This window comes from Cupressus sempervirens, chromosome 5 (genome assembly GCF_028749045.1).
Source record: "Cupressus sempervirens isolate cs-2001-9-10 chromosome 5, ASM2874904v1, whole genome shotgun sequence".
NCBI lineage: Eukaryota > Viridiplantae > Streptophyta > Pinopsida > Cupressales > Cupressaceae > Cupressus > Cupressus sempervirens.
In genome coordinates this window covers 741,654,719-741,672,214 of record NC_143122.1, presented here as the reverse complement: position 1 = coordinate 741,672,214, position 17,496 = coordinate 741,654,719, and positions in this window count along the sequence as shown.

The following is a 17,496-nucleotide window of genomic DNA, read 5'->3' as shown; positions in this document are numbered from 1 at the left end:
AACAACACCATAACACAATATTTGGTAACCCAAAAAACCTCCAAGTAGAAGGTAAAAATGAGGTGGGGATGACACCCGCAATGCTTCACTATTGTAGTAATAAAGTTGGCTTCTTAAGGATTGCAAATGATCACTTATAGTGATCTTACTCAGTTAAGAGAGATAAGGATTGTTAGGCCCACCTTCTGAAAGGATTTATACAATACAGTTAAGTATGTACTCTGTTAGGAGTTTCTGCAAATGACTATTAAGTCCACCCAATTAGGGGATTTGGGACCGATGCACTTGTTAGGATGAATTAGTGGATTGATCTTTGAAATACAACTCTAATTGTTGATGAAGATCCTTTGAAGTAAATTGATCACTTGATTGTGATAGATGAGTCTCTTCCTTTCCTTATGTTGATTGTAGACTTCTAGATATACTGCTCTTCCATCTTCTCTTAATGCTTGAATGATAATATAATTATTGATTATTTGGATTAAAAAATGCCTTATACTTATATCCATCCAAATAATTCCATCATAGGTTGGCTATAACGTAAGTAGTTCCAAAAAAAATCACCAAGTCAACTCAATGTTGTAACTTGGGTCCAATGTCTTACTCGTGCAATACTAAAGACACTTGGGCAACATTGTCACCTTGGCTAACTCTGGCACTATGTGCTTGGTTCATACAAATCACTTGGTAGACACTTTTGACTTGATTCACGCTGTTCTGCCAGTTTGATGATGTACCATGGAACAAAAATACTCTATTGTCTCAATTCGCACTGGAGCTTAGTAGACACTATCAACTTGGTTGATACTATAGCTTGGTGTGAACCGTTAACTTGGTTGACACTGTAACTTTCTGCAAGATTAGCTTTGTATGCTTGGTTCCTTTGTGAACTTGATTAACACTACATACTAGTAACTCAGTTGCTACTATCTTTTCATTGTGACTAAGTGTTTTGGCACTATTTGAAAATATATCTTTCCATGAGATTAATAATCTCCCCCTTTGGAATTAGTAACAAAAACAATTATCATACATAAGATCTAAAAAAAAAAATCTTCAGTCAAACTCCCCCTTTGAGTATGCTTTGTTATGTAGATCGGTTTGCACTGAAGACTCTGCAACTTGGTTTGAACTTAAAACTCTATTTTTGGTTCTCCAAAATTGTTATTGTTATTCTTCTTTTTACATATATTTCCTATTGTACATATTTCCCTTTACATGCATATAAATATGTACATACACTTTCCCTATATACTTTTCCTTTAGTATTTTGTACTTTCCCCCTTGTTTTTGTTACAAATGCCAAAATGTTTCCAAGGTTATGCCAAAATGAGAAAGAAAACCATGGTGTACTTTCAAAATTATAGCATCTTTAAAATGTGGAGATCAATTTGAATCTCTATTGATAACTCATAAATGTGATCTACAACTGCTAGATTTGTGTCCTTGACTAATGTCCTTGCATATGATACATTCTTTTCTGCATAATGTCCATGTGGGGAAGTATCATACTTTGTATATCAACCAATGGTGCCCTTATTCTGGGCTCTTCCCTTAGCAATTCTTCTTGAAGATCTATAAAAAATATGATTTTTGCAAAATAATTGGAACTGGAGCTTGGATGAAGTGCCAATTGATTTGCACTATCCTTAAAGTCCATGTCAATCTTGGTCAGTTTCTCTTTTACTTGGTAAATTTTGTGGAACTGCTCAACTTTATGAATAAAGATACAACATTATTTACAACAACTTCTAATGCAAAAATTAAAGTAGATAGTTCTATTTGATCAATTGTTATTTTTTGTGCTACATTTTCTAGCACTTTATTCTCAAACTTCCTTACAACTTTCATATGGATTTTTTCATGCCCATTAGTGTCCTCATTGAATTTGTGCACAATATCAATTAATTGATCAATGATAGGGGCTTTATCGTTTACCTCTAAAGATAGAGCATATACAAATATTTCTTTGATGTCTTCCAAGACTTTGCTCCTATCTCTTTTAGCCCTTAGCATTCATTGCTTTTCTCTTTTCTTTCATAGCTCTCCCAAGATATCCATTTCCTCACTAGATAGATTGGAATGGTCCCAATTTGGGATTACAATATCCTCATCAAGATCAATGCCATCAACTATGTTCCCTTTGCCTTTGTTCTTGACTGTTGAAGAAGGAATGATTTCTTTACCTTTTCCAACCGAGTCCTTCTACTATTGTAGCTCAGCTAAGATTGTGGAAGCATGTTTCTCAGTTGAAGTTGTGGGGACCTATTGCTTGGTAACCTTTGGGACAGAGCTTGGTGAAGGTGAAATAGTCTTCACTTCACTGCTTGGCTAAACTAGGTTCAACTCAATAGATTGTTTCTTAGGTGGTACCTTAGATGGAGTGGTAGGAAGTGATGTCATGACCATTGGGGAAATCTTCTCAGCATCAAAATCTTCAATTGTTGGAGTCTCTAGAAGATCTTCTTCTTCCTTGATATATTGCTATCAGGATTTAACTGTGTAATTTTGAGTCAAACTCATTGACCCATGTATCATGAGTAGTGATTCAACATGAATCCATCTCTCATGAGAATAAATGGAACACTTAGCACTCATTGGATCTAGGTGATGCTCATAGGGGTGAAGCATCGGGACTTCCCGGGAGGTCACCCATCCTAGTACTACTCTAGCCTGAGCGTGCTTAACTATGGAGTTTCCTCCATGGTTAAACCCAAAGCTTGCAACCCCATTTGCAAAACCTTCATCAAGTGTTGTGCCTTATGAACCATTCATTAGAAATCCCCTTAAGCTCATCAATTGATAAGTAGGAGATAATTTATTATTTGATAAAATTTGAAAGGTTTTGAATCTAGGAGTTTGTTTGCTTTCAAATATGGACATTCCCTCCTTGATTTCTTCATTAAAGAGATTAGGAATGAGACTTCTTAAAGTCTTCTCTCTAATATCCTTCTCTATTCTTATTGCGTTGGTCCAATGATGTGAAACAACCTTCAATAAGGCTTCAAGAGCTTTCCCTTTAAGTTCATAAGGTTCATATTTCCATCTTTCCATCTTCTCAACTAATGCATCATCAATCTTCTTCTTCTCTTCTTTGCTTCTAGAGTCATACTTGAAGTATTTAATTCTTGCCATACCCCTTTCTTCCCTTATATTTGTTAGTTGTTTCTCAAAGGTAGGGGTACCTTCTTCAAAGAGATGATTGGGGTGTTATCTTCATCTACATCATCCTCATCCTCTAGCCTTAGTTTCTTCCTTGGTTTTCTTGGCTTTAGTGAAGTAATCACAGAAGTAGACCTTGTAGTTCTCCTTGGTGGAGCCTTGGATGGGGTCTTCACCTTCTTTTTGACAGGCTCCTTACCTCTTCTTCTTCTTCTTCACTTTCATCTTCCTCTTCCTCTTCATCTACCTTTTCTACATCATCACCCTTTTCTTCAGCAATCATGAGAGGTGAGTATAATTTTGAAAGTTTCTTTCCAATGCTTTCTAGCCTCTTCTTCCCTCTAGAATTTTAGGGATCTTAATCTCAAATGAGATTATTATTTTAGCTTCTTCATATGTCCCAAAATAAGTGGCCTTGGGGTCCACTATCTCATTGATGAGATCCTCAACAATGTCTCTTGTCTCATAATACTCACCTCATATAATAGAGGTTAACCCATGTTGTTCTAGGTCTAACTACCTGTGAATTTTGTCACAGTCAACCAAGAAGCATATATCCTACTCATAATCCACTACAAGTTACTTAAGGATCCTAAACCTACTTTGCATCCTTTCCTTGAAATTGTTAAAGTATGCATCCATGATGCTTTCAAAGTTCTCACCCATCTCATTTATGAACTCATTAATCTAATACAGAACTGGGGTGTCTTTCTTTCAAACCACATTTCCTTTTTGAAGGAAAGAATTTTTATACATAAAAGAACAAAAAAACTAAGAGTGACCCAAACTTACACGAGTTTTTCTTGGAGGCCCGAGTGCTCTCCATGTTCTCGCTTAGATGGGTGTGTTGAAGCTCGAGTAGGTCAAATGATAGATTCTTCTTGACAAACTTGTATGCTAGGTCTACTACATCACATGGAACTTTGTTTGCATTACTTGAATTATAGATTTTGTGTGCAATGACATGGATTTCTAACTTGATTTCCATGTTAGTCACATTGTTCAACTTCATACCTCTAACATCCCATTTAGGTAGGGTTACCTTTGTCAAAACTACCTGACCTATGGTTTTAGTAGCCTTAGATTTCTCTATCATTGGATACCCTATTATCATGTGAATTATCTTCTTTGTGATGGGATAGGTCTACTCCAACCAGAATGATGTATTGTGGACTCAACTTAATATAAGCCTTATCCATTTGATTTGAAAGGTCCTTCACATGTGGATGATGTGGGTCAAACCCTTGACCTCCAGATGTTTGTATTATGTCTTCAACACATCATTTTGCACACTACACCATATGCCTAATCTAGCTCAAGATGCCCTAGTTCTTGAATAGAGCAATGATCAAATGACCTGATGTTGTGAATTAGAAGCACCTTTGGAGGGATTGATGAGTGAGATCCTTGATGATCCTTTTCCTGGACAATTGTTGGATATAGGTGGAATTTTGGAGGAATGCAATTTGAACTCTTTACCAACATTTTTGAGCCCTTCTTGATCTTTGAATTGGAAGATGCTGCCATGATACTCAGCTGATGAAGGACTTGAAGATGTTGTTATTTCCTAAAAAATTGCTTCAAAAAAATTGCACCTAATTGATTTGGGGGCTCGATGAGTGTTGAAATCTTTAGAAAACTCTAAATTTGTGGTGAAAATGAAATTGTGATTTCTCCTTTTTATCAATTATTTGATTCTAGATCTTCATTAAATGCTGTATACCTAGGTAGGTAAAAGAAGCTTAGTTTGGTCTTCTACCCTTGGATGCTTAGCTAGCACTAACCAACCATTCTTGGTTGAGTTAGTGACTCAGTTGAGTCTATCCATGCTCGGTTGGGTCTAAGGAGTGACTCAGTTTGGTCTAAAAGCTTTAAAAAACATGACATTTTCTTCTGTCCAAGTGCATCTGATATGTTGATCTAAACTATCATGCTTGAATGATTAGAACTAATGTAGAATATGAATTTTATCACAACTCCAATGGTCTCCTTTCTTGTTCAAGTAGAGATAATTGAATCACCCAATTCATTGCTTTGGGTGCCAATAACCTCACTGATTTCTCTTTAATTCTCTAGAGATTTCCTCACCTATTGTAACTTCATTTGAGTCCTAATCTTATCATCCTTTGATTTCTTTTCATCTTCAATTGTACCTCTACTCATGCAGTTCTTTTCTAGATGACTAGGTTCTTTACATGTATATAACATCTTTTGGTAGGATCTCTTTTTCTGAGGTGAGTCTTCATGCAAATAGATCTAATGTATCCAAACTCTCCACATAGATAGCATCTATACCAAGTTTTGTAATCCCAACCAAATATTGCTTTAGCAAGCTTTTCACTAGGATTCCAATTCTTGGTTCTACACTCTAAATATTTACGGCCTTGTTTGTTGCATGTGAAATTTTTTCCTTCAAACTTAGTTTTCTCTATGCATTCACTTTCCCTATGTCCATGTTTGTTACAACTATAACATTTTCCATTAAATTTTGACTTTCCATTGCTCCAACATTTATTTGAAGTATGCCCTATTTTTCCACAATGATTGCATGTAGGTCTTTTATTATTTTGAGCTCCTTGTTGTGATGACTCTCCTTGTTTAATATAGCCAAATCCTTCTTTCCCTTTATGTCTATTATGAGATATTTAAGCTAAGTAATCTATGCTAGCTTGTGATCTCATCATTCTTTCATTGGTTGCTCTTTCTACTCTTAGATCATTCTTAAGTATTTCATTTTCCGTCCTTAGATTGATGACTTCTTGATTTTCATTATTCAACTGATTTTCAATATCTATTTGATGTAGTGAAAGTTGGTGGGTTTCACTGTCTTTTTCTTCTAACCTGGTGCTGAGTAGTCTTTTGTCTTCTTCTACCATATTTTTCTCATTTTCATCTTGGTCTTTTGTTCCATGACATCGCATATCCTAACTAAATGAATCTTTTATTCTCTTTTCAAATTGTTGATTTCTTGAAGAATAAGGTTCCTTCCAAGTAGATCTTTTGTAGTTGCATCTTCTTCATCTGAACTTCATTCTTTGTAAATATCTTTAATTCTCTCTTCTATGTAGATATTTTCATTCATCTTTTATGCTATTTCTTTTCTTCTTTTTAGAGATTGAGAGTTGCTCCTTTAGTCTCTTGATTTGTTCCATGGCCACATATAGATCCAACTTTTCATTCTCAATGGCTTTCTCTAGCTTCTATACTTCCATTATCTCTGATCTTTTCTCTCAAGTTGCTAAAATCTCTAATATGAGAACCTTACTCTGATATCAATTGTTGGAAATGTAATGCAAACTAGGTGACTGAGAGGGGGTGGGGGGGGGGTGAATCAGGAACCACTTAAACTTTGTTTACTTAAACCACTTTATTATGTTGTTTAATCTACTTACATGCAAGAAACATAAAGTAGTAAAGTAACAACACCATAACACAATATTTGGTAACCCAAAAACCCTCCAAGTAGAAGGTAAAACTAGGGTAATGGGGATGACACCCACAATGATTTACTACTGTAGTAATAAAGTTGGCATATTAAGGCTTAAAAATAATCACTTTTGGTGATCTTACTCAATTAAGAGAAATAAGAACTATTAGGTCCACCTTGTCAAATGATTTATACAATACAATTAGGTATGTATGCTATGAGGAATTTCTACAAAGGACTGTTAGGTCCACCTTGTTAGGGGATTTGGGATTGATGCACATGTTAAGATGAATCTGTGGATTAATCTCTAAAATTTAGCTCTGATTGTAGATGAATATCCTTTGAATGAAACTTATCACATGACTATGATAGATGAATCTCTTCCTTTCCTTATGTTGATTGTATCCTTCTAGATGTGTTGCTATTCGATGTTCACTTAATGCTTGAATGATAAACAATTATTGATAATTTGGATAGACAAAAAACCTTATACTTATATCCATCCAAATAATTCTATCGTATGTTGGCTACAACTTAAATAGTACCAAAAACAATCACCAAGTCAGCTCAGTGTTGTAACTTGGGTCTAATGGCTTACTCAAGCAATACTAAAGACACTCAAGAAACACTGTCACCTTAGCTAACTCTAGCACTCAGTATACTTTGGATGCTTAGTTCATACCAATCACTTGATAGACACTTCTAACTCAGTTCACATTTTTTTTCCAGCTTGATTATCACCTTGGAACAAAACTACTTTGCTGACTCGATTCACAGTGGAGCTTGGTAGACATTGTCAACTTGATTGGCACTACAACTTAGTGTGAACTGTCAACTTGGTTAATGCTATTACTTAATGCAAGGCTAACTTTGTCTTCTTGGTTCCTTTGTGAGCTTAGTTAACACTACATACTAGTAACTAAGTTACTATTGTCTTCTCACTATGACTAAGTGTTTTGACACTATATCTTTCCATAAGATTAACAATGATGAACTATGAGCCAATTGAGTACCCAAAATGAGAATAAGTATTTCCAAAAGTGATTATTAAAGATAGGATCACAATCACTAACAATAACCTTAGGTGTACATGAAGCTTTTAGATATTCTCCAAGAAAATTTTTTCCACTACACTTGCTATAAAATCATGTGATAATGCAATGAAATGTGCGTATAATTTAGCGAAGCAGTTAACTCCTACCCTGATGACATTATGAGCTTTAGATTTGGGAAGCTCTATGATGAAGTCCATGGATACCTCTTCCCAACATTGGATAGGAATAGATAAGGGCTTCAAGAGACCTGATGTCTTAATTGTCTCCCCCTTATTTCTTTGACAAACTAAACATTCAGCCACAAATTTTTGAAAATCACCTTTTAGCCCTTCCCCAAAAAAATATTGCTTGACTCAAGGATATGGCTTCAAAAATCTGGAATTACCAGCAACCGGGGACTCATATAACTCTTTGAGAATCTTGTGTTTAAGAGTGGAATTCTTGCAGTGATACAAGTGCTCTTTATACAAAAGAATATCCCCCTTTAAACAAAACTTATCTGAACTACTAGGATCACTTTTTACTTGTTGGATGAGATTACTTGTTGCAACATCATTTTTTCACTTTTCTTTGGCTTCTACCACTCAATTTTCTTGTAATATTGAAAGGGCACACAACAAGGCTCCATCCTTTTCATCCTTCTTGGAAAGTGCATTAGCCACAATATTTTCCTTCCCTTTTTTATATAAATTCTCAAAGTCATATCCCAACATCTTAGTGACCCATTTTTTTTGTTCTTCCAAAGATAGTCTTTGTTCCAAAAAATATTTTAGGCTATGATCTTTCTTAACCTTTAAGTGTTGACCCATTAAATAAGGCTTCCATTGTTTAACTATGTGAAGGATTGCTAGCTTTTCCTTCTCATAAATAGGTTTGAGCTTATTTTTACCTTTTAATTGATGACTCTCAAAAGTATTTGGTTCACCTTTTGCATGAGAACTGCTATCCCATTTCTAGAAGCATCATGTTCTACAATGAATTCCTTGGTGAAGTCTGGAGTGGCAAGCATTGGAGTTGTACACATAGCCTCCAATTTCTCAAATATTACATTAGCGGATTCATTCCAATGAAAATAATCCTTCTTGAATACAATGGTGAGGGGTGCTTATATACAACCATAATTCTTCACAAATCTTCTATAGTACTATGTCAATCCAAAGAAACCCATCAACTTCTTAATGGTTTTTTAGAATAGGCCATTTCATGATAGTCTTAATTTTGTTAGGGTCCACCTTTACTCCTTCATGTGAAACTATTTGTCCCAAATACTCCACCTCCTTAAGACCAAAGGCACACTTAGATGGCTTAGCATAGAGTTGATGATATTCAATTAATTGTAATGCTCGATCTACCTATTGCAAATGTTCATCCCAAGTCTTGCTTTAAATCAATATCATCAAAGAATACTAACACAAATTTTCTCAATAACTTCTTAAAAATGGAATTCATTAAACTTTGGAATGTAGATGGTGCATTGGTAAAATTCATAGTGACCCTCATGAGTTTGAAATGTTTTCTTACAAATATCTTATTCCTTAATCCAAATTTGGTGATAACCCAATATAAGATCTAACATTGTAAAATGCATAGCTCCATTTAATTCATCTAGCAAATCATTCATGACTAGAATAGGAAACTTATCTTAAATGGTGTACTTGTTAAGCACTCTATAATATGGACACATGTGCCAAGTTTCATCCTTCTTATGCACCATCACCATAGGTGAGGATTAAGCACTTTGGCTATGCTTGATAATTCCTTCCTCTAGCATTTTCTCAACATTTTTTCTATCTCACTTTTTTGTATATGTAGATACCTATAAGGCCTGATGTTTGGTGGATGGCTCCTTGGAACTAGTTGTATGGCATGGTCATGATTCCTCTTAGAAGGAGGTCCTTTAGGCGTATCTCCAAGAATCACTAAGTGACAATCAAATATTACTTATAAATTTAGATGAGTAAGAGCATTAGATTGAGAGACTTCTAATGAATATACTTAGGCTGCGAATCCATCTGCTCCTTTCTTATGCAAATTTTTCATTTGATGAGAGCTTACCATCTGTGGGGATTTTGCCTCCAACCCCCTTAGCTCCACTACATTTCCTTTTGATTGAAATCTCATGAATAGTTCTTGGAATTTCATCTCAATTATTCCCAATGTAGCAAGTCATTGTACTCCTACAAAAATATCTACTACATCCATGGATATCACAACCATTGGGGTATCAAGTTGATAATCTCCCATGGATAATTTGATACTATGACACTTCCCTAAAAAAGTAATTGTACCCCTATCTACAATCAAAACCTAAAACTTTGGGGTTGGATATATAAAATAATCTAGAAGAGTTGTCAACTTTTTATTTATGAAATCATGAGTACTACCTGAGTCAATCAACACTATTACTTTCTGATTCTCTAAGAAATCCACTACCTTGAGATTTTGTGGTGCACTAAAACCTAAAAGTGCATGCCAAAAAATAATTGGAAGAGAATCATGTGATTCCTCAATTTAATCCCTATCTAATAAGATGGGTTAATCCTCTTCTTCCTCACTTAGAACTTCAATATAGAACAATTTCTTTTCACTACATTTATGTCGTTGGCTATATTTCCTATCATAATTGAAACATAAAACTTTTGCTCTGTTCTCCTTAATTTGTTGTGGAGTCAACCTAGTAGGTTGAGGAAGAGAAGGTGTTGACTATCATTTTTATCTTGTCACATTAATGCCTTATTTTCTAGGAATCAAGAAATGCTCCTCTACCCTGCATGCTAATATAAAATACTCATTTACTGAGCTAGGACTAAACATGCATACCTCATGTTGAATGTGATCCTTGAGACCACCCAAGAATAAATCATTCAAGTTCTCCTCTATAACTGTATCCACTCTTAAGGATAGATTTTGGAATTTTGGAATATAATCATTAACTGATCCTATTTGTTTAAGCTTAGCAAGCTAGCTAAAGAAGTTATCTGTCAAACTATTGCTATATTGTGCTTGGAGTTCTTTTGTAAAAATTGACCATGATACGATGAGATCCCTTTTCCTTCAATGAGTGCAAAGCCAATGATACCAAATGAATTGATCTAGTTCTAGATATAAGGAAGCCATCATGACATTTTTTCTATATGGGGTTTGATATACATCAAAAAAATTCTCCATTTGGTTTATCCATGTTAGAGGATCCTTAACACCAAACTTTTTTTTTTTTTTAGAGGGGTAAACACTTTTGACCTGGAGCTATGAACTAGTGAGGCCACAAACGGGGGCCCTCATCCCCATTAGATTTGAACCTTGATGACAAGGATAATAACACAACAACTTAACCATCACAACATGCCACTATTGGGCCTTAACATCAAACTTGCGCATATCCATCTTTGGAAAAAAATCCTAAATCCCATAGGAGTATTAAAATTTATGTCATTATTAGTCAACTTGAAGGTTTCACCTTGATTTCTTGAGAACTCCTTCCTTGGTTCATTCATATAGGCACTTAACATGCTTCATATATTTGATATATCTCCTCATAGGTCACACATATCTCTCTTAACGTCTTCCTTCGACTTACTTATTTCCTCATTGGGATTAGTATCCTCTATTATTTCCCAATCCTTATCAAAGGATTTCCTCAATGTGGTAGCATTTTTTTTTGCCTCTTGTTGGAGGCCCTATCATGACGGAAACTAATATTTTTGAAATAAATCACAAAAATGAAATGTAAATTTTTTGAATTTTTTTTTTACTGTAACTTACTAGGGTCAAGATACCCTTAGAATAAATCCAAAAAATAGAAAATTTTCTACCTTGAGAGAGAATTTTCCTAATTTTGTAATAAATTTCTAATTTTTTCTTCAATTTCTCCAATCTTTGAAATGTAGACTCCTCTACTATGTATTCAAAAACCCAATACAATTTATTCTCCAATTCAATAGGATGTGAGAGATGTGTATATTTGAATAAATTTTGTAGGAATAGTAATTATATTCCTACTTCTAGGTAAGTTTGTGTTTGAGTTTTTGCATCAACATTTTAGATCATACTCAATGATTCATCATCACAATGAGAGTGCTAAGAATTAATAATTTGCTCAAATTATTTGCTAGGAATAGTAATTCTACAATAATTTGCCCAAATTTTCTCCAATTCCTCTAAAATTTGTACTATAGATTCTTTAATATGGTCTTCAAAAACCTTCAAAATCTCTTCAAAATTCTCTAAAATCTTAAAATTATGCTCTTCCCAAAATCACCTCCAATGTTGAGAAAAAAAATCTTGCCTCTATGGTGCAAAAATCATGCTATAACTTGCACAATGGAAGATATAATATGAAATATTCTACAAATACTTGATAATAACTGAGAGTAATAGGCCAATGAGAACACACTTCACCATATGATCTTGGAATAAGACTCACAACCTCCTATATATACCTAATTATGCTTAGGCTGAATAGACACAATCCTATATAACAACTCGGCCAATCTACCTACCTAAATAATAATATAATAATGATAACATGACTTAATTAAGGATTAAAATAGCCACAAGTTGACTATTCATATAACTGTAATGAAATAACTTGCACAATAGAAGAAATAATATGAAATATTATATAAATACTTGATAATAACTGAGAGTAATAGGCCACTTCGAGGGGGCAACCTCTAAATATCTCCAACGAGAACACACTTCACAATATGATGTTGAAATAAGACTCACAACCTCCTATAGATACCTAATTATGCTTAGTTTGAATAGACACAACCATACATAACACCTGGTCCAATCTACCTACCTAAATAATAATATAATAATGATAGCATGACTTAATTAAGGATTAAGATAGCCAAAAGTTGACTATTCATAACCCCACATACACCAATATTAAGGGTGTAGCATGCCCCCTTTGTTCAAAGAAGCATTGTCTTCAATGCTAACCAAGTGTGGATTCTTTTGAATGATCTCCTCATCCTCCCATGTGGCCTCTTCAACTAGTAAGTTCTTCTATTGGATTAGATACTAAGTCTAGGTTCTATTCCTCAACTTGTTCATGCATGTTTGAAGAATGCACTCTAGTTCCAAAATTATTATTCCTTATTCATCAAGTTTTGGTAGTACTTTTTGAGTAGGAATATTCTATTCAATTACGTTCTTTAAACAAGAAACATGAAAAACTGGATGTATCTTTGTTTGTGGTGGAAACTCAAGCTTGTAGGCAATACTACCAATCTTTCGCATGATTTGATATGGTCCATAATATCTTGGAGACAACTTATGATTCTTTTTTTATTGCTTCATTGAGATTTGTTTATAAGGCTACAATCCCAAGAAGACCCAATCCCCAACTTCAAAATTTCTTTCCCTATGATGTTGGTCCACTTGTTGATTTATTCAATTTTGTGTCCTATCTAAATTCTCCTTGAGTCTTGAAAGTACTTGTTGTTGATGAAGAAAGTGGTTCTCTATTGCTTGAACTCTTAGTGGCACCTTTAATGATGATGTGATGGAAGGAGGATGATATCCATAAAGTGCCAAAAATGGAGACATTTTTGATGAGCTATAAAAAGAAGTATTGTACCACCATTCTACAAGAGGTAGCCAATCTACCCATTGAGATTTTTTTTTTTGAAGTGAAACAGTGTAGATATCCTTCCAAACATTTATTTAAAAACTCAGTTTTCCCATATGATTGAGGATGGTATGAAGAACTATGAGCCAATTGAGTACCCAAACATGAGAATAAATCTTTCCAAAAGTGACTAGTAAAGATAGGATTGCGATCACTAACAATAAACTTAGGTGTACCATGTAGCTTTTGGATGTTCTCCAAGAAAACTATTCCCACTATACTTGTTGTAAAAGGATGTGATAATACAATAAAATGTGCCTATTTAGTGAGGTGATCAACTACTACCATGATGACATTATGGCCTTGCAATTTGGGAAGCCTTGTGATGAAGTCCATGGATACCTCTTCCCAATGTTGGATAGGAATAGATAAAGGCTGCAAGAGACCTGGTGTCTTAATTGTTCCCACCTTATTTCTTTGACAAACCAAAAATTCAACAAATTTTTGAACATCATCCTTTAGCCCTTCCTAAAAAATCTTTATTGACCCAATGATATGTCTTCAAAAATCTTAAATGACCACCAATTGAGGACTCATGTAGTTCTTTGAGAATCTTGTGCTTAAGAGTGGAATTTTTGTAAAGATACAAGCACTCTTTATAATAAAGAATATCCCCCTTTAAATAAAACTTATATGAACTACTTGGGTCAGTTTTTATCTGTTGGATGAGATTAATTGTTGCAACATCATTTTGTCACTCTTCTTTGGCTTCTACCACCCAATTTTCTTGTAATATTAAAAGGGCACACAATAAGGCTCCATCATTTTCATCCTTCTTGGAAAGTGCATTGGCCATAATATTTTCCTTCCCTTTCTTGTATCCAATTTCAAAGTCATATCCAAACATCTTAGTGACCCATTTTCATTGCTCTTCTAACAATAGCCTTTGTTCCAAAAAATATTTTACACTATCATGATTTGTCTTAACCTTGAAGTGTCAACCCATTAAATAAAGCCTCCATTTTTTAACTACATGAAGGATTGCTAGCATTTCCTTCTCATTAATAGGTTTGAGTTGATTTTTACCTTTTAATTGACGACTTTCAAAAGAAATTGGTTGACCTTCTTCTATGAGAACTGCTCCTATCCCATTTCAAGAAGCATCACATTCCACAATGAATTCCTTAGTGAGGTCTTGAGTGGCAAGCACTGGAGCTGTACACATAACCTTCTTCAATTTCTCAAATGATACATTAGCAGATTCATTCCAATGAGAAGAATCCTTCTTCAATAGAGTTGTAAGGGGTGCTACTATATGACCATAAATTTTCATAAATCTTCTATAGTATCCTATTAATCCCAAGAAACCCCTCAACTTCTTAATAGTTTTTAGAATAGGTTATTCCATGATAGCCTTAATTTTGTTAGGGTCCACCTTTATTCCTTCATGTGAAACTATGTGTCCCAAATATTCTGTAACGCCCCACCAAGGGATCCAAAAGAATTAACCTAAAGTTTCACTAAGTTTGCTAAACATTTTTTTTTTTTCTTTTTCTGAAATTAAGAAAGTATAACATACACATCAAACACATAGTAGCAGAAGCAATAACATGTAATCATCGACAAACATACATTGCAAATTATATTTCTTAAAGATCCCAAGACGTTGAGTCACATTTAAAATTTAATTAAATCTAAGTCTAACAACTATCACATACATATGAAAGAATAATCAGAAAGTCCCATATCCATAATATACATTTGTTCCAAATGCCTCTCGGCAAATTAATTCGGAATGCTCAATCATCCACTGTACAAGTCACAGGGTATGAAAGGCTTAAAAGAATATACATATGTAAAGATAAAGATACAACATCCTCAAATCCATGATACAAGGTACAGTAAAAATATATGAATCTATTCACCATACATGATACATCCATACATCCATAATGATAAAACATCTATCATAAAATCTACCCATCCATCATAATAATCCAAGAACATAGTGAAGGTAAATGCCAATCACGAACACTCCAGCCACGGTGACCATGGAACGGATCTCAATGGTAAGAGTAAAAAGCACTACCACCCAACCGCGTGGAACCTAAATGGTCCACTCCCACCGCGCTGAGGAGATAGTCTCAAGTCCCAAACAAGGTATCAAAACACAAAACACAAGTACTCTCTAAGTCTGGAAATCCAAAAAGTATACTAACTCAAGGGTTCCAACATAGATAGACATCTAGACCCAGAGGCACCACAAAGACACGTAGGAAACCTAAATGCAAGCGAGAAAGTGTCATCGTAAAAGTCATGTAGAAGTTACCCGAGCAATCCCTTAGGAATCTCGAGTCCCTACTGATCCTGTGGCCACTAGTATCCTCTCGTACTGACGAGGCCTACTATGGAATGCAAGGTCGTAACCAAGCATTCTCTCTACCCCATCCTAGTCTGTACTAGCACTCAAGGCATGGGAGAGAACATACAATTATCTTATTAGGTTCATTTTCCCTCATTTAGTGTAAATGTTTTCACTTATTAAAAAAACTTACAATGGGTTACTCCAGGCAGCCTCTTAGGGCCCCGATCCCCATTGCACGCCACTTTCCAACTCTACACATAGATAACCTACCCTAGGCTCATGAAATCATAAATCAAAGAATCATAATAAAACCACCTCAGTCCTATACAAGCAACTGAAAAGACATCATAAAGGATAAGCCACAAAACTACATCAGTTCTTCATGAGCAACATATAAGCACCAAATAATAATCATATGATCACGATACTTCTCTATCAGCAACTGAAGGCATCAATGATAGATCACAAAATCCAATGGTTCTCCAATGAGCAACCAGAAAGTATCCCAATAGTAAATTACAATACTGATCGAAGACTCCAAAATGGTCAAGTCAAAACATGACATCATCAAGAACATAACAAACACTTCAGTCCTCTTAAGTGACCAAAAAGCAATCCAAGTATAACTGATCGAGACTCAAAAATGGTTATCAAATATAACTGATTGAGACTCGAAAATGGTTAAGTCAAGTATCTCAAATACGTACATCTCAGCTTCACACAAGGAAACTGGAAAGCAATAACAAACAGTAAATACAATCATGTCATAGAGCACTTCATCACATTACCATGGTCGGGTTAAGAAAGATCGAGACCAAATCATCATGACATCACATTCACAACCCCGAGCCTCTGGTAACAACCTAAACTGGTCAACGCTCTAGAACCACCCAAAACTCCCAAAGTATAGATAGTACAAACTAAATAGTACAGTTCAAAGTCTAAATTTGATATGAAAGCATACAATTGAATTAAAGGTAAGGTTCCAGCTTCTAGTTAAATGTATGTTACAATAAATGAGTCTCATAATTCACCCTTTCAATTAACCCATTCTTCTTTTTAAATAACATATAAATTTACCCCATTTATATTTAAAGTCAACTAAATCTAATTTAATAAGGCTAATGATTAGTTATTTATAAAATAACTAGATGATTAACATTTAATTAATCATTATAAATTAAATCTTTTAATAAATTTAATCATAACCTACAACTATATTAATATTTTATGAATTATGAATTACTTAATAATTAACTTACTATTTAATAAGAATTATTAATAACTAAATTAAAATAAAATATATTAAAATTTGTTAATATTAATTAATTTAACACTTATTTAAATAAGTATTATTAAAAACAATATTAATAAATTTATTTTAATATAACATAATGTAATTTTTATTAAATGTAATACTAAAACAAATTTTTTTAAAAAAAAAACATACCCACCAGACATTTAGGGCCCGCCGGCCAAATAAAGCCTTGCGGCCCCTTTAAAACAAAGGACGCCGCAGGCTTACAAGCCGTGCGGCCCTGCTTTTACAAGCAGGTACACTGCGTAATCGCAGTACAGACTGCCGGCGACCCAAAAAAGGTATGTGGGGATGGGGTCAACCCCCTCCCCACCATATATTTTATTATATAAAAATTTTTTATTTTTATTTTTTTAATAATTCACTTAAGAGTTATCAAATATGTTTTATAATAATTTATTTAAGAATTTTATTATATGTTTTAAAACAATTCTCTCCTAACCAGGATATAATGTATTTAACTTTTATTTTATTAATTATTATTATTATTATTATTATTATTATTTTTTAAACATTCACAATTATACTCTGATAAAAAAAAAAATATTAACCATTCAAAATTACAATCTACAACTTTCATTTATAAGTTTA